This window comes from Bubalus kerabau, chromosome 2 (genome assembly GCF_029407905.1).
Source record: "Bubalus kerabau isolate K-KA32 ecotype Philippines breed swamp buffalo chromosome 2, PCC_UOA_SB_1v2, whole genome shotgun sequence".
NCBI lineage: Eukaryota > Metazoa > Chordata > Mammalia > Artiodactyla > Bovidae > Bubalus > Bubalus kerabau.
Genome location: NC_073625.1, coordinates 16,225,277 through 16,243,466, shown reverse-complemented (window position 1 = coordinate 16,243,466; position 18,190 = coordinate 16,225,277).

The window sequence follows — 18,190 nt, the reverse complement described above, 5'->3', positions numbered from 1 at the left end:
AACAGACTGGTTCCAAATAGGAAAAGGAGTACGTCAAGGCTGTATATTGTCACCCTGCTTATTTAACTTATATGCAGAGTACATCATGAGAAACGCTGGGCTGGAAGAAGCACAAGCTGGAATCAAGATTGCTGGGAGAAATATCAATCACCTCAGATATGCAGATGACACCACCCTTATGGCAGAAAGTGAAGAGGAACTAAAAAGCCTCTTGATGATGCTGAAAGAGGAGAGTGGAAAAAGTTGGCTTAAAGCTCAACATTCAGAAAACGAAGAGCATGGCATCTGGTACCATCACTTCATGGGAAATAGATGGGGAAACAGTGGAAACAGTGTCAGACTTTATTTTTTTGGGCTCCAAACTCACTGCAGATGGTGACTGCAGCCATGAAATTAAAAGATGCTTACTCCTTGGAAGGAAAGTTATGACCCACCTAGATAGCATATTTAAAAGCAGAGACATTACTTTGCCAACAGAGTTCTGTCTAGTCAAGGCTATGGTTCTTCCAGTGGTCATGTATGGATGTGAGAGTTGGACTGTGAAGAAAGCTGAGCACCGAAGAATTGATGCTTTTGAACTGTGGTGTTGGAGAAGACTCTTGAGAGTCCCTTGGACTGCAAGGAGATCCAACCAGTCCTTTCTGAAGGAGATCAGCCCTGGGATTTCTTTGGAAGGAATGATGCTAAAGCCGAAACTCCAGTACTTTGGCCACCTCATGTGAAGAGTTGACTCATTGGAAAAGACTCTGATGCTGGGAGGGATTGGGGGCAGGAGAAGAAGGGAACGACAGAGGATGAGATGGCTGGATGGCATCACCGACTCTATGGACCTGAGTCTGAGTGAACTCCGGGAGTTGGTGATGGACAGGGAGGCCTGGCGTGCTGCAATTCATGGGGTCGCAAAGAATCTGACACAACTGAGAGACTGAACCGAACTGAACTGAGAAGCTCTTTATCCTTTGACATGTCTTCCCAGGTGGCGCTAGTGGTAAAGAATCTGCCCCCAATGCAGGAAACTCAGGTTCGATCCCTGGGTTGGGAAGATCCCCTGGAGAAGAAAACAGCAACCCACTCCAAAATTCTTGCCTGGGAAATCCCATGGACAGAGGACTTCAGTACCTGGGGTTGCAAAGAGTTGGACAGGGCTTAGTGACGAAACAACAACAGCATCCTTTGAGGTGGACGTTGCAAAATACTTTGTGTGAGTATATTTTAAACCTGTAGAAATGCAGAGGAAAAACACACCTGTACAGTCACATACCTGGTAGGGGATCACACCATCAAAACTTAAGCTGTACCCTAAACAAAACCCGGCAGTCTTCCTAACTGGTTAGATCTGGCTTCATAAACCCTTTCATTAGCATGGTATTAGCCTATTAAAGGAGAAGGAAATGGCAACCCACTCCAGTGTTCTTGCCTGGAGAATCCCAGGGACGGGGGAGCCTGGTGGGCTGCCGTGTATGGGGTCGCACAGAGTCGGAAACGACTGCAGCGACTTAGCAGCAGCAGCAGCAGCAGCTGATCAAAACTCTCCGTCTTTAGGGAGCTGGGAGCCCTACACTTTACGACTTCTTGGGGTCTGCCCTGGTGGCTCAGAGGTTAAAGCGTCTGCCCGCAATGCGGGAGACCTGGGTTCGATCCCTGATCTGGAAGATCCCTGGGAGAAGGATATGGCAACCCACTCCAGTATTCTTGCCTGGAGAATCCCATGGATGGAGAAGCCTGGTGGGCTACAATCCACCGGATCGCAAAGAGTTGGAGTCTTTATCGCAAAGTCGGAGCCTCAGACTTCACTTTCTCACTTTCTTGGCTATGAACCCCGTACGGGGCTTTCTGGTTGACCTTTCTGTCTCTGATTGGTGCATGTTTCCCTCGGCCTTGTTGCTCGGCTGAATGCTCTCTCCTCCCTCGGAGGCGCTAGCTGGCTCTGTTTGGAACAGGGGCCAAGCCCCTGCCCTCTTTCTCTGGCTGAGACTTTCCCTGAATCATCAGCTTCTTTCTCTTTACTGATTGAGTCCGGGGCCCAGCCCGACAGCCGCTGACAGAGGAGTGATCCGTTGATTCATGTTAACAGCTATTAATAGGGCTCATTATTTCCCGGGAAACCGACAGGATGACGCTCCTCCTTGTCTTCTGTTTTCAGGGCACAATTGATTCCTTTTCACCGCATTAAGTGGCAGCCGTTTAAATCATATTGATGCCTCCAGTTCACAGTGATGCCTCTGATGTCTCGCGTGTTAACAAATTAAATATGGATGCTGGAATCCTGAGCGCGCCATTTCCCTGTTTTTGCACAGGGGATGGAGTTCACTGCGTGGGTTGAGGCCCTGGGTTTTTAAAATTTTGAGGCATAAGGATGCCTATATAGCCTATTTGGGTGGAGTTTCCATACACATGTCTTTGTATCTGACCTCTGTCTCTGTATGCTTTGCCCCTCCCCCTCAGTTCCCTCTTTTTTTCCCTAAATTTTGGCCAAGTGGCATTTGGGATCTTAGGTCCCCAACCGGGGGTCAAACCAGCACCCCCTGCAGTGGAAGCACAGAGCATTAACAACTGGGCCATCAGGGAAGTAACTTTTATTTATTTATGTTTTGGCCATGGCGTTCAGGATCTTCCTCAACCAGGGATCAAACCGGTGCCACCTGCATTGGGAGCATGGAGTCTCAACCAGTGGACCTCCAGGGAAGTCCTGAATTTCCCTCTTTTTATTTATCGCGGTTTTAACACCCCCAGTGCCTCAGTGGACTTACTCAAGAGAATTTTTTTTTTTTTTTTTACAAGATTTGGCCTCTCTGGTCTCTTCTAGAAGGATGTTGAACTTGTTATAAGTGCATATGTTTTGGGCAGGTGGAGTGGACAGACAGGTGAGTGTGAATAAGTAAAGTGGGCATGGGAGGAGAATGCATAAGATTCAAGCTCAGTTACCTTTAAAAAGATGTAAAAAAAAAGACATTAACACATATATATGGAATGTAGAAAAATGGTGCAGATGAACCTATTTGCAGGGCAGGAATAGAGACACAGACATAGAGAAGGGACGTGTGGACACAGCGGGGAAGGAGAGTGTGGAATGAACTGAGAGAACCACGCCGACATATATACACTACCATGTGTAAAATATATGGCTAGTGGGAAGCTCTGTATGGCGCAGGGAGCTCAGCTGCATGCTCTGTGATGACCTAGAGGGGTGGGATACAGAGGCAGTGGGAGGGAGCCTTAAGAGGGAGGGGATACGTGCATACTGATGGCTGATGCATGTTGTTATCAGGCAGAAACCAACTCAACACTGTAAATCAATTATCCTCCAATTAAAAAAAGACTGAAAAAAAAAAAAAAAGAAAAAGGTGAGGCTTAAAGAAAGTCACCCCATATGGATAGCAGTGCAGCCTGAAAAAGTCCAGGACACTGGACTCTTGTGGCTTATTTTATTAAAGAAAGAAAAGAAAGTGAAGTCGCTTACTCATGTCTGACTCTTTGTGACCCCATGGACTGCAGCCTACCAGGCTCCTCCATCCATGGGATTTTCCAGGCAAGAGTACTGGAGTGGGGTGCCATTTCCTTCTCCAGGGGGTCTTCCTGACCCAGGGATGAACCCGTGGCTTCAGCATTGCAGGCTTTACCGTCTGAGCCACCAGGGAAGCCCCTATTTTATTAAAAACAAAATGCAAATAAACTAAACCATTGTCCTTTCAACTACCATGGCCTGCCTGCTTGCAAGAGGGGACACTGCAGATGGATGTCTCTTTTCTTCTGACGTGTCATCTCCTCAGGGCGGGCTCTGCACCATCTGACCTGGTCAGCGAGGCTGCAGTCCCCTCAGTGGTCCTGAACCCAGGGGGAAAGTTGTGCATCTTCTTGAGTGTCTTCAGGAGGATGCTCCCCCTGCCCCAGGCAGCCTGGTTCTGTGTGGCTGCGTTTCTGAATATATGTGACTTGTCTGGGAGTTACGGATTAGCCAAGTGCAGCGCAAAGCCATCGAGGGAGGAAAGACCTCAGAAGGATTGATGTGTAACAGGCTTCATGCAGTGGACTGGGCTCAAATGAAACTGCCCGGAGAAGGAGCTGTGGTGGTGATTGCTTCCCTCAAACCCCGTGAGTCGGCTGCCCCAGCTTCTATGGGTGGCACGCCCGATGGATTGAACATTTCAGCCTGGGAAAAACATGGGGAGGTGTGGCTGCGGTTGGTGGTGGCTGTCAGCCCAGTAAGTGGTGCCTGAGAGAGTCTGGGGAGGGTGTGAGGGTCCTGTTAGCCCAGAGCCAGGGGCTCCCTTTCTTCCTACTTCACTGACCCCTGGGCGTCCAGAGAGTTGAAGAACACTGAAGATCCTTGTGCAGACAACACACGCATGCGTGCAGGTGCACACACGTTGTACCTTCTGCAATCTCACAGCCAAGGGGCAAACAGAAGGAGACCGTCATTAGCTAGCTATTGATTGGAACAGTCACAGAGGAGTCCCTGCATGCAGGCTGAGCATTCGGGGGGGACAGGGAATCTCCAGAAAAGGAATAAAGTGGAGGCAAGCAGGAAACGCCCATGTCTATTTCCCCAGGGGACCCCACTTCCTCCTTCTGGGACAAGTTAAGGAAACCACTTTGGGTTGGACCGGCAGCCCTCCTGTTTTCTGAGGAGGTGGCTACAGAGGAGTATGGCCAGTCCCCAGACCCTTGCGTTCCCTTAGTCTGCTGACGGATCGGTCATTACTTTGTCTCCTAGTTTAGGACAGTGGTCCCCAATCTTTTTGACACCAGGGATCGATTTTGTGGAAGGCAATTTTTTCACGGACCTGGTGGGGGGGATGGTTTTGGGATGACACACGCACATCACATTTATTGTGCACGTTATTTCTGTTATTGTTACATTGTGAGATATAATAACTATACAACTCACCATCATGCACAATCAGTGGGAGCCCTGAACTTGCTTTCCTGCAGCTGATGGTCCTATTTGCCGTGATAGGAGAGTGACAGGGAGTGGCTGTGAAGTGAAAGTTGCTCAGTCGTGTGCGACTCTTGGTGACCTCATGGGCTATACAGTCCATGGAATTCCCCAGGCCAGAATACTGCAGTGGGTAGCCTTTCCCTTCTCCTGGGGAATCTTCCCAACCCAGGGATTGAACCCAGGTCTTCCACACTGCAGGCAGATTCTTTTCCAGTTGAGCCACCAGGAAAGCCCAAGAATACTGGAGTGGGTAGCCTATGCCTTCTCCAGGGGAATCTCCACGACTCAAGAATCGAACTGGGGTCTCCTGCATTGCAGGCGGATTCTTTACCAGCTGAGCTACCGGGGAAGGCCTGGGAAGGCAGGGAGTGGCTGAGATCATCCCTGGGTTCCAAGGGGCAGATTCAAACAGTCCCTAATTAGGGAAGTGAGGGAAGGCAGAAAGTAACAACAGTGCAGCAATGGGCAGGGTCCTGCTCCCTCCTCCAGGGATGTGCATGACAATTTCACACATGTCTCCGAGCTCCTCTACATTTTTTAAAGATGGTGTCACTGAGACCCAGAGAAGTCTAGTATAACTTGCCCAAGTCGACACAGCCAGCCTGTGACCAATACCATGATAAAATTAGAGTCCATCTCTTTCGCGTCCAAGTTTAATGCTTCTTTGTTTTATGAATAGATTTTATTTGTTTTAAAAAATTAAAGAAAAATTCTTTTAGGTCATGCTGTGAAGCTTAGTTCTCTGACCAGGGATCAAACTTGTGTCCTCTTCATTGGGAGTGTGGAGTCTTAACCACTGGACTGCCAGGGAAGTCCCTAAACTTTATTTTTTTTTAAGAGCAGTTTTAGGTTCACAGCAAAATGAAGCAGAAAATTCACAAGTTCCCATACACATGTTCCCGTTCTCACACATGTACAGTAGCCCCTGACCACTGTGGTACATTTGGTACCATCAAGCAATGTACCTCATCATCACTCAAAGTCCTTGTTGACAGACACTAGGGTTCGGTCTGGTGTTGCCCATTTCACGGATTTGGACAAATGTATGAATGACATATATCCATCACTATAAAAATACACAAAATAGTTTCTTAAAAATCCTCGGTGCTCTATCTGTTCATCCCTTTCTGCCTCCTCCCTCTTAAAACCACAGACCTTTTTACCTTCTCCGTAGTTTTACCTTTTCCAGAATGTTGTAGAGTTGGAATCATCAGGCATGAAGGCTTTTCAGATGGCTTCTTTTACTTAGCAATATGCACTTAATCCTAAAGGAAATCAATCCTGAATATTCATTGGAAGGACTGATGCTGAAGCTGAAGCTCCAATACTTTGGCCACCTGATGTGAAGAACTGACTCATTGGAAAAGACCCTGATGCTGAGAAGACTGAAGGCAGGAAGAGAAGGGGACGACAGAGGATGAGATGGTTGGATGGCATCATTGACTCAATGGACATGAGTTTGAGCAAACTCTGGGAGATAGTGAAGGACAGAGAAGCCTGGCGTGCTGCAGTCCATGGGATCGCAAAGAGCTGGACATGACTGGGCGACTGAACAGCAACAATGCACTTCATGCTCTTTTCAATGTAGCTGATGCCTCTTGGGTCCAAAAAATTACCCACTGTTGGCCAGAGTATAAAGGCACTCAAGCCTGCAGGATTTGGTCATTGTAATGCATTTGTATAATAGCTACTTATAAGATGCCTTAATAACAGCCGATTGTGAACATGCAGTATAATTTCATTTATTCTGACTTCCCACCTCCTGATCCTCAACCTCTCCTGAAGACAGGACGCCCCTCCCGACTCTCCCCATCCCCCCCACCCCGCCCGCCCACCCCAAGCCGACAGCCACAGGACTCTGAACTAGTGGCTTCTGTATAACTAATGAGGTATAAATGGTAAGACAAAATGGCCAGAGAGAAATCAGGAGCTGGGGGACAAGGACGCAGACACAGATGCGGTGACCTCTGATCATCCAAAGTTGTTTATTGAACACATTTTTGTGCTAAGACCGCCTGCTGTCCCCAGTCTGCATGCAGCCTTCACTCCTAATTAAAGCCAGTGGGGCTAGGATGGAAAAAAACAATTTCAAGGCGAGGAGGTAGGGTAGGGAGCCAACAATCACTTCCTTTTCTCTCATTTTAGGGAGACTCTGAGCTTTTATCAGGTGAAGCTGGCCTGAAGGACATGTCCAGGAAATGAAAATCCAGGGTAATAGGCATCCTTTGAATATACTGTGTTCCACTTCACTCTGGCCTCTGGGACTTCCCTGCTTGGTCCAGTGGTTAAGACTCTGAGCTCCTGATGCAAGGGGTAGGGGTTTAATCTCTGGTCAGGGAACTAAATGCTACACGCTTATGGCCAAAAAACCCCCACAAACAAATAAAAAAAAAACCCCCCCAAAAACCTCACAACTTGTCACCCAAGCCTCAGGGCTAGGGCCCCTCATGGGAAAGGGAGCCATAAATGAGGACAAGTTAGCCTTTGTCAGCAGATGCTCCCAATGTGCATGACTGTCCTTACCTGAATTAGTGCTGGAGCCTCAATCAGAGGCAACTGTTATTCAAAAATGACTGCAGTTACCATCCATCTCTCTCCTTTTTTCAGTCCACTGCACTGGTCCTCAAAGTCTGGTGGACATCAGAGGCTTTTAAAAATACAGACAACTGTATTTTCTGTAATATCTATCTGCTGCTAAGTCGCTTCAGTCGTGTCCGACTCTGTGCGACCCCATAGACATCAGCCCACTAGGCCCCGCCGTCCCTGGGATTCTTCAGGCAAGAACACTGGAGTGGGTTGCCATTTCCTCCTCCAATGCATGAAAGTGAAAAGTGAAAGTGAAGTCGCTCAGTCGTGTCCGACTCTAAGCGACCCCATGGACTGCAGCCTACCAGGTTCCTCCGTCCATAGTGTTTTCCAGGCAAGAGTACTGGAGTGGGGTGCCATGGCCTTCTCCAATATCTATCTAGATCTATTTATTTGTATATATTACATATATATGTATATATGGTAGCTATATATAAACATATAAAAATGAATAAATATAAATAGATAGATCATTCCTCTGTCCATGGGGATTCTCCAGGCAAGAATATTGGAGCAGGTTGTCATTTCCTTCTTCAGGGGATCTTCCCTACCCTGGGATTGAAACCACATCTCTTATGTCTCCTGCAAGAATACTGGAGTGGGTAGCCATTCCCTTCTTCAGGGGATCTTCTTAACCTAGGGATCAAACTTGGGTCTTCTGCATTGCAGGCCAATTCTGTACTGTCTGAACCACAGGAACCCCATATATATATATACAACTTCTTGCTATTTGTTTCCAAGATACACGATGTCAAATGCTCCGCTAGTGGTAGCAGTGAGGGGCCATAGGTGAGGGGGTCGACAACGGGAGGAAGGAAAGAATGTACCTGAAAGAAGAGGGGTCCAACAGGAACAGCGTCTCGGGGTGAGACAGGGGCCAGGCAGATAGATGCTCCTCATCTCGACGGCGCATGTCCCGGGTAAAGGGATTGATGAGCACAGTTAGCCTGTGGCCTCTTGGCCTGGCGTCCGGTCCCATCCCTGTTACCTCAGGGCCTTCTAAACCACTGAGCCGACAGCAATTCATCTGGAAGGACAGACTCCATGACCTTCCTGTATCCTCACGCTGCGTTCTTTGGGCATCGAGTCCCAACCAGTCCAGGACTGGTGAACCTCTGTCTACACGCGGCTTTTCGAGAGGCAGATGAAACCTTTCGGGTCCCGGGTAGCTCACCTCTGTGGTTGTTTTGCCCATTTGCTATAAATGACTATCTCTAGCACTTGGTTAATTATGTGATTACAGCACCCAGTGACAAGGAGAAAATTAAAAATCCATGCTGCATTTTCTAGAACACTTTATTGCTCTACGCAAAAGAGGGCAAAGGCAATTTAGCTGAGCTGCTGTGAACAAGAGCTGTTTCCTTCCCCTTGCTTCGGCCCCTCCCTCACTTCGCCCTGGGGAGAAGCTGAGTTCGCAGCTGACTAAAGCAGGAAAGAGAGCAGGTGTGGAAGAAAACATAAATTACCATTATCCGTGACAATTCTGGGCAGGGCCCCCCACAGAGAAGGCGCTCAGCCAGACAGTGTCCCCTCCTAATTTCAATAAAGCCCAGGAAGTTGTGGACTTCGGGCCAATGCATTAGTGTCCAACACAGACTCAGCCTGGGCTCCACGTGTGATCTTTATTTCTTTACATTCACCTGTTGTGATTGCGCTTCCTTAGAAAACCCCAGGAAGGACTTCCCTGCTGGTACAGTGGATAAGACTCTGCCTGCCAATGCCGGAGACACGGGTTTGATCCCTGGTCGGGGAAGATGCCTTATGCCTCTGAGCGACTGAGCCAATGAGCCGCAACTACTGAAGCCCGTGTGCCTAGAGCCTGACTCTGCAACAAGAGAAGTCACTGCAAGAAGACCATGCTCTGCAACTACAGAGTAGCCCCTGCTCGCCACAACTAGAGGAAGACCTCTTGCAGCAAGGAAGACCCAGCACAACCAAAAATATAATAAATAAATAAAAATGAAAAAGAAATACCCCAAAGACACCAACCAGGACGCCCTGCTAATATGTTAAGACTACATATCTCGGAGCTGAGAAACCCGAGTTGGCCTTTGAACTCCGCCCCGTGCCTGGTGTCTGCTGTTGGGCCAGTGCTCATGATCTCTAAACTTTGGTTTCCTCACTTATAAAATGGAGTTTGAAGATGCACTTTTTTTTTTTTTTCTCTCTCACATTTTACCATCTCTGAAATCAGGATGCCCTTGTAACAGATGGTGTTTGGGCAGGTGTCAAAGTTTCAAGGACCTCACTTTTTCTTTTTTAGTGTTCCATAAAATAATATTGGGTCTCAGAATTGGCATTTTAGGTTTGATGAAACAAGGTACTGTGTAGGCTCGTTGTAGGATCCAAAGTGGAGATGGATACAATCCACGTGACTGTAATATTGTGAGACTCCAAGGATATGAATGCTAATTCTGGCACCTTGGTGTCTCTTAGACAAGTTATTCAAACTTCACTTCTCTCATGGGGAAAATAGAATAATCCCCCAGCTCTCCCTAAGAGTTGTCATAAGGCAGTCTAGGACTGAGAAACTAAACAAGGATTTTTTAATTTAGGTTTCTGTGCCACCCCATAGACGGCAGCCCACCAGGCTCCGCCATCCCTGGGATTCTCCAGGCAACAACACTGGAGTGGGTCACCATTTCCTTCTCCAATGCGTGAAAGTGAAGTCGCTCAGTCGTGTCTGACTCTACGCAACCCCATGGACTGCAGCCTATCAGGCTCCTCCGTCCATGGGATTTTCCAGGCATTAGGTGGCAATATTATCCATACCTTCAACAAATATTTGTGGATGAAAAGATTCATGGTGGGTACAAATATAAAGAGAAGATAGTCGCAGGTGAGGCTTATAGTTTATGGGTAGAGATGGCATACATGGACGCAACAGTATCAATATAACATGTAATATTAATACACTAGAGGATGAGATGGTTGGATGGCATCACCAGCTCAATGAACATGAGTTTGAGCAAGCTCTGGGAGATGATGAAGGACAGGGAAGCCTGGTGTGCTACAGCCCATGGGGTCTCAAAGAGTCAGACATGACTGAGCAACAATATTAATAACACTAGTACAAGGTGGGATGGAATACATGTGGTAACTGAAGTACAGAAAGCATTGTGGGAGGACTTCCCTGATGGTCCAGTGGCTCAGACTATACACTTCAGTGTAGTGGACCCCGGTTTCATCTCTAGTCAGGGAACTAGATCCCACATGCTGCAATTAAGACCTGGCTGCTGCTAAGTCACTTCAGTCGTGTCTGACTCTGTGCAACCCCATAGGCGGCAGCCCACCAGGCTCCCCTGTCCCTGGGATTCTCCAGGCAAGAACACTGGGGTGGGTTGCCATTTCCTTCTCCAATGCATGAAAGTGAAAAGTGAAAGTGAAGTCGCTCAGTCGTGTCCGACCCTCAGCAACCCCGTGGAAGGCTGCAGCCTTCCAGGCTCCTCCATCCATGGGATTTTCCAGGCAAGAGTACTAGAGTGGGGTGCCATTGCCTTTTCCATAAGACCTGGCACAACCAAATAAATATTTAATGAAAAAATTTTATAAATAGATATTTTTGAAAAAGCATTGTGAATATAAGAGAATTTCAGCAAATGAATTCAGGAGAGAGAACAGTGTCTTTGAGTCTTGAACTGTGTCTAGGGTTTGAAAATGCAGAAATGAAGGAAATGGACAATGAAACATACTAGAAAAGAGTAGGTTGTGCGCGAGAGGTGACATGTGATCCAGGCTGACTCTCGGGTGCCTGGGCGCTTGAGGGCACACAAAGGCCAGGACAGAACTCTACCAATGGCACCATGTCAGCCTGCTTGCTCTCGCCAAGCACTTGGAAGTCGTCTCTGATGTCTTTCACTCCTCTGTTTCCTCTGCCTCCCGTGTGTGATCCAAGAGTACATTTTGGCACTCTACATCTCCCACATACCAAGAATCAGTTCATCGCTCTGACTCTCTTTCTCCCATTCTGGTCCAACTCACCATCATCTCTCACTTGAACTTGACCTCAGCTTTCAATTGGGCTCTTGGCTTCCTCCCTTGCCTTGGTTCCATCTCTTGTCTTCAGAGTAGCCAAACTACCCCTGTTAAGTTGAATATCACAGTGGTTTGCTTCCTTGCTTAAAATCTGCTAATGTCTTCTCACCAGACATGGAAGAAAAATCTAAATTTCTCACCTTTCCTGCAAAGCCTAAGTGGTCCAGGTGTGGCCCCTCCCCATAGTCCTCTCACACTGCTCCTCATGGATGAGTTAATCTGCCCTCTGTGGTCTTCTTTTTGGTTCTGTCAGGTCTTTATCTTGGCTGGTTCTTTATTTGACACCCTTACCCCTTAGAGAGTCACGTGACTTGCCCTTTGTTATTCACATCTCAGCCTAAATGTCACCTGCTCTGATGCTGTCCCTAATCACCCCTTCTAACCAGCTTCCCTGTCATCTCGTCACTCAATTTCTTTTTCCTGCACAGCATTCATCACCATTTAAAATCTTTGCTTGCTTGCTTATCTATTCTACTAGGAATCTTTTTAGAAAATTTCTAATTGACATTAAAAAATTGAAGTATAGTTGATGAGGAATACAGCAAATGTTTTATAATAACTACACATGAAGAATGGAGAAGGCAATGGCAACCCACTCCAACACTCTTGCCTGGAAAATCCCATGGATGGAGGAGCCTGGAAGGCTGCAGTCCATGGGGTTGCTAGGAGTCGGACACGACTGAGCGACTTCATTTTCACTTTTCACTTTCATGCATTGGAGAAGGAAATGGCAACCCACTCCAGTGTTCTTGCCTGGAGAATCCCAGGGACAGGGGAGCCTGGTGGGCTGCCATCTCTGGGGTCGCACAGAGTCGGACACGACTGAAGCAACTTAGCAGCAGCAACACATGAAGAAAAATCTTTAAAAATTGAGTGACTATATTGCATTATATAAGTTATAGGTATGCAATATAGTGACTCAATTTTTAAAGATTATTCTTCATGTGTAGTTATTATGAAACATTTGCTGTATTCCTCATGTTATACAATATACCTTTGTAGCCTATTTATTTGTTTTTTGGCTGTGTCATGGGGCTTGTGGGATCTTAGTTCCTCGAACAGGGATCTAACCTGTGCCCTCTGCAGTGGAAGATTGGAGTCTTAACCACTGAACCACCAAGAAAGTTCCAATATATCCTTGTAGCTTATTTATGTCTCATGCAGCTAGGAATCTTGATGGTCTTGCATTCTCCAGTATCTCTCATGTCCAGAACAGTCCCTGACACTTACTAGATATTTACTGAATAGATAAGCAAGGCTGCAATAGCAGCTGGAGGTTGGGTTTGGGAGTGCTCAGGTGCCATGCTAAGGAATCTGGACTCTGCTTGATAATCAAGAGAAGAATTGTGAATCTTTGAGCAGGAGATTAACACAATTACAATTAAACGTCAGGAGAACTAGCTAGTGGTGGGAGGAGAGATGAATTAGAAAGGGGACTAGAGGTTATGTAGGAAACCAAACCCCAAGCACTAGAGTAACTGACTGTTTCTAAAATATTGTTGGTTTTCTAGCCTCTCCCTTTATCCTTGTGTGTAAGAAGTAGTATTTGGATGCTCACATAATCCCCTGATTTAAAATCAGCCCTGAATATTCATTGAAAGGACTGATACTGAAGCTGAAGTTCCAATACTTTGGCCACCTGATGTGAAGAACTGACTCATAGGAAAAGACCCTGATGCTGGGAAAGATTGAGGCAGGAGGAGAAGGGGATGACAGAGGATGAGATGGTTGGATGGCATCACCGACTCAATGGACATGAGTTTGGGTAGACTCTGGGAGTTGGTGATGGACAGGGAGGCCTGCTGTGGTGCAGTCCATGGGGTTGCAAAGAGTAGGACACGACTGAGTGACTGAACTGACTGAATTTATAACCCCCTGGGGCTTTCCAGGTGATGCTAGTGATAAAGAACCCACCTGCCAATACAGGAGACACAAGAGATGTGGGCTCGATCCCTGGAGGAGGGCATGGTAACTCATCCCAGTATTCTTGCCTAGAGAATCCCCATGGACAGAGGAGCCTGGTGGGTCCATAGGGTTGCTAAGAATTGGACACAACTGAAGCGACTTGGCATGCACGCACATATAATCCCATGGGCCTGAAAATATTAGAGCATTCATCACTTTCAAATATTGCTTGTTCCTTCCTCCCTTCTCCCCTCCACTAGACTCTGGGCTCACTGAGACTGTGGGTCCTGTCTTGTTGTTCTCTTGATTTCAGAATCTGACACAGTGTAAGGCATATGGCAAGGGCTTAATATCATGTTTGTGGATGTGAGAAGTAAACCCCTTCAAGTGTCTGTGGAAGGCTATTATCCTGATTCATCTTGGTCTTGTCCATAAGCAAAAGCCTTTCTTGTTGCAGAAATCTAGAAATGAAGGGCTTTAATGACCTGGGAGGCTGAGGTACAGAAATAAAAGAACGATGAGTGAAAAGATGGTGAGCTTTTATTTCAGTCTTTCCTCTAGAGTTTGACCTATGATTACAGAGTTTTTCAGGTCATAAATGAGGAAGAGATGTTTAGATCATTTCTAGGAGTGCTGCAAAGTAACTGTGGTCATAATTCAGTATGTTTTATTTTGGGGAATGAGAAATCCTGCTTTCATTTCATTTGTTGTTTCTAAGCTCTGAAGATTGCCAATTAGCCCTTGCCCTCACTGGATGCCTCGGTAAATTTTTAAAATTCATGGTCCTTGAGAAAACAAAGCAAACAACCCTATTATTTTTCTGCACTTTTGTATCTTTATTATAGTACTTATTATAGCTGCCTGATATGATGGTTATTCGTTCATGAGTTTTCTCGGCTCGACTGGGAAATTTTTAAGGGATTCATCTCTTAGCATGGAGCCAGGTACATGGAAAGAGCTTAATTGATGCAGGTTACATTGAATTTATTATAATTGTGCATTAAGACCCAGAGAAGGGACAGTTTAGCTTTTTGTTAGTCCCTATAGAAACAAGGAGGTCATGCCATGTTTTTCATCTTTCTGTTGAGCTGAAAACATTTGTACATTGCTTTCAAATAATTCATAGAATTTGTATATATCTTTGTGTTGGTCTATCAGTTATGTATGCAAGTATGTATGTATATATGTATCAGTCCATTTTCTATTTATCTATTCATTATTTAGGGCTTTCCAGGTGGTGCTAGTGGTAAAGAACCTGCCTGCCAATGCAGAAGACATATGAGATGCAGGTTTGATTCCTGGGTTGGGAAGATCCCCTGGAGAAGGGAATGGCAACCCATTCCAGTATTCTTGCCTGGACAATCCCATGGACAGAGGAGCCTGGCGGGCTACAGTCTATGGGGTCACAAAGAGGTGGACACGACTTAAGCAACTTAGCACACACATTCATCATCTCTGTATGTATGTATTTATTATGCATATATATATGGATCTATTTATTATCTATTTATCTATCTCTCTTTCTATCATCTCTGTATGTACATATGTATGTATATATTTATCATCTATCATGTATATAATGTATCTATTATCTATGAATTAAATATATATGTATATAGATATGTAAGTATGTGTATGTCTGTCTATTATGCATCATCTCTGTATGCATGTATGCATGTAGTATGTACCTATAATCTATCTATTTGTCAGTGAGTCTAATAATACAGATGTCTCTCCCACATTAAATAGCTTTCCAGAAATCTGGTAGTATCTGTGGGATAAAGATTGCCCTTGAAAGACTTCTATTGGTATCTTTCTGAGATTTTTGCATTATTTTGCAGCTTCCAAGGTGTGGGCAGGAAGATTTTCCTGAATCCTTATCAAGGATGACTTCTGTGGAGTTTTCCTAAGAGGAGGACTCTCTTTGAAGTGGTGAACAGAATCTGAGCTTAAAGTGATTCTTCTTTGAAGAGTAGGTAGCTGCAAAGACTCTCTGTGGTCTTGGGCTGAACTTGGGCTATATAGATACATTTAGTCCTGGTGGAGGCCCTCAGAATTGCAGGAGATGTCGCTTCTGAATCTGGAGAGATCCTTGGAAATCCCAAATGGGCTTGCTGGAGCTACCATGACTGGTGCATTTATTCCCGAAGGTCTGATCCTCTAGACTCAGGGCTTGGTAGGTAGCCTCCTTCTTGTTCACCTAAACTCAAGAGGAGATCAATAAACTGGGAATGGGAAAGCCAGTTTCCATACAGCATCTTGGTATGACCTGGGAAACATAGGCAGGTTGCTGGTGGTAAATGGTCTTCTTGGCTACTTGACTGTGGTCATGCTGGAAATCAGGATTCAATCCATACGTCCAGGTAGAGATCTGAATTACTTTACTCCATGAGTCCCGGTTTCTTTGGGGTTTTGATTTTAAGTCTATGTCTCACTGCTGCTGCTGCTGCTAAGTCGCTTCAGTCGTGTCTGACTCTGTGCGACCCCATAGATGGCAGCCCACCAGGCTTCTCCATCCCTGGGATTCTCCAGGCAAGAACACTGGAGTGGGTTGCCATTTCCTTCTCCAATGCATGAAAGTGAAAAGTGAAAGTGAAGTCGCTATGTCTCACAGAGCTGATTAAAAAAATCATAGTGCTAATGCATGGATGGAGCACTGGGAAGAGAAAGTTGGGGCCTCGGGGTCATGCATCAGAGTGATTCTGGGAGAAACTTGGTGCCCTTAAAAGATGCACAAAGGTGGCCCAGCAGTTAAAAAAAAGGAACCCCTGTGAGCCAACCCCGAGTCAGGCATCTTCAACTGATAGCTTGGGAGGGAGATTTTCTAGCAGCTGTCCATTGGGTGGCTGCTGGTTACTGATTTCTAGAGGAAGCCAGAGCACCAGGTATAATTGGCCACAGAGAAGAGTATCATGGGCTTCCCAGGTGGCACTAATGGTAAAGAACCTGCCTGTCAATGCAGGAGACATAAGAGATGTGGTTTGGATCCCTGGGTTGGGAAGATCCCCTGAAGGAGGTCATGGCAACCCATTCCAGTATTCTGGCCTGGAGAATCCCATGGACAGAGTAGCCTGGCGGGCTACAGTCCCAAGGGTCGCAGAGAGTTGGACATGACTGAAGCAACTTACCATGCACATGTGCATGAAGAGTATTATACAGATTGGTGCCTATATGAGCAAGTTTCTGATCCTCTCAAGATACATTAGTCTAAAAAATTTTTATGCAAGTGGTCATATCGATGATGAGAAAAATGATTAGGATCAAATGAATTTAAATTGATTCTGGAGGTGGAAGAGAGAGGACCTTGGTCTGGGATGAACACGCCCACAAGCCAGGCCAGGTGATGATTTCTTGGTTTCTGGGTTATTTGCTAACCTGGGTCACTGAAGAGGATGGTGTTGGCCATAAAGTTCCTACTACACAGGTAAAAACCATCAATTTACTCCTCTTGTCAGTGGACCCACCCGTAGCGAGGACCTAGAGGGCATGATGCATAGCTCTTCCTTGTCTGGTGGGGGGTTGGTTAGAGACTGTTCAGCACAGAGACAGCAGAATGGCCAGACCACCTTGCGACTCCAAAGGGATGGAGCCCTCAGGGTGGATGAACATACAGCTGTGAGGCAGTGCCCAGGGAGATGGTCATGAGACTGTGGCTATGGGTCTGGGTGGTGGATCCCTCCCTGTGCACCCAGCACAGGCACTCACCACCTTCAGGGACCTGGGTTAGTATTTCTCATTTTTGTGCCTCGGATTCCTTACCTGTCTAGTGGGCATAATAAAGGTGCCTCCTGCATAGGCTTTTTTTTCTGGGTGGCGGGAACCATTAAGTATTATTATGGAGCAGGTATCCACAAGCTATAGCCAGAGGGCTAAATCCAGGGGCCACTTGTTTTTGTAAATGAAGCTTGATTGGAACTCAGCCACATTCACTCATTTCCCGATGTCTGTGGCTGCTTTCAGGCCGCAGCGGCAGAGCTAAGGAACTGTGACACAGCATGTATCCTGCAAAGCCTGACATTCTTTGGCCCTTTACAGAAAAGTTTCCTGGCCTCTGTTACAAGGTATAAAAATCAGGAGGAGCAAGGCCACTCAACAAACATGAAAGAGAATATGCAAAGTGCCTTATGATTGGCAGCTGAGAAGACTCGGGGCGGGGTGCACAGGTGAAGTTGGGGTCTGACTCACGACCTTCATTTTTCCAAAATTCGCGTGCGTCAGTCATATTTAGAATGCAGCCCTGTGGGATTTTCCACTGCGTTGCATGCACAGAGTTATGCTGCCTGGCTTGTCAGCACACAGGGCTGTATACCTGCCAGGCAGGTGTGCTTGTTGACTGCTCCTGACTGGCTTCTCTTCTGACCTTTGGCCTTTCTACTGGTCCTTCCCTGTGAGTGTGGAACACAGTTGTGTGCTGCGATCTTCCCAACCAGGATGGTAGGAAGGAGACTGCCAGAGCGGGACACTCAGGGCTGCATTTTTGTTTATTGTGTTTGACCTAACGTGTTTCCCCGAACTCCCTTCAGGCAGAAGGCAGTCTGCTGTCTCATAAAAAATCAGGGTCCTTTTCGAGTCATCAGAGATTTGGGCTCACTCATGGGAATGTTCAGAAAAGACTTTGAATCTGAAGCCTCAGGGGGCAGGACCAGACTTTGTGGTATAATTGGAAGAATTCACATAATCCAGCTTTAACTCAAACATCCCTGTGTCCTCTTGGGGGCTGAAGCC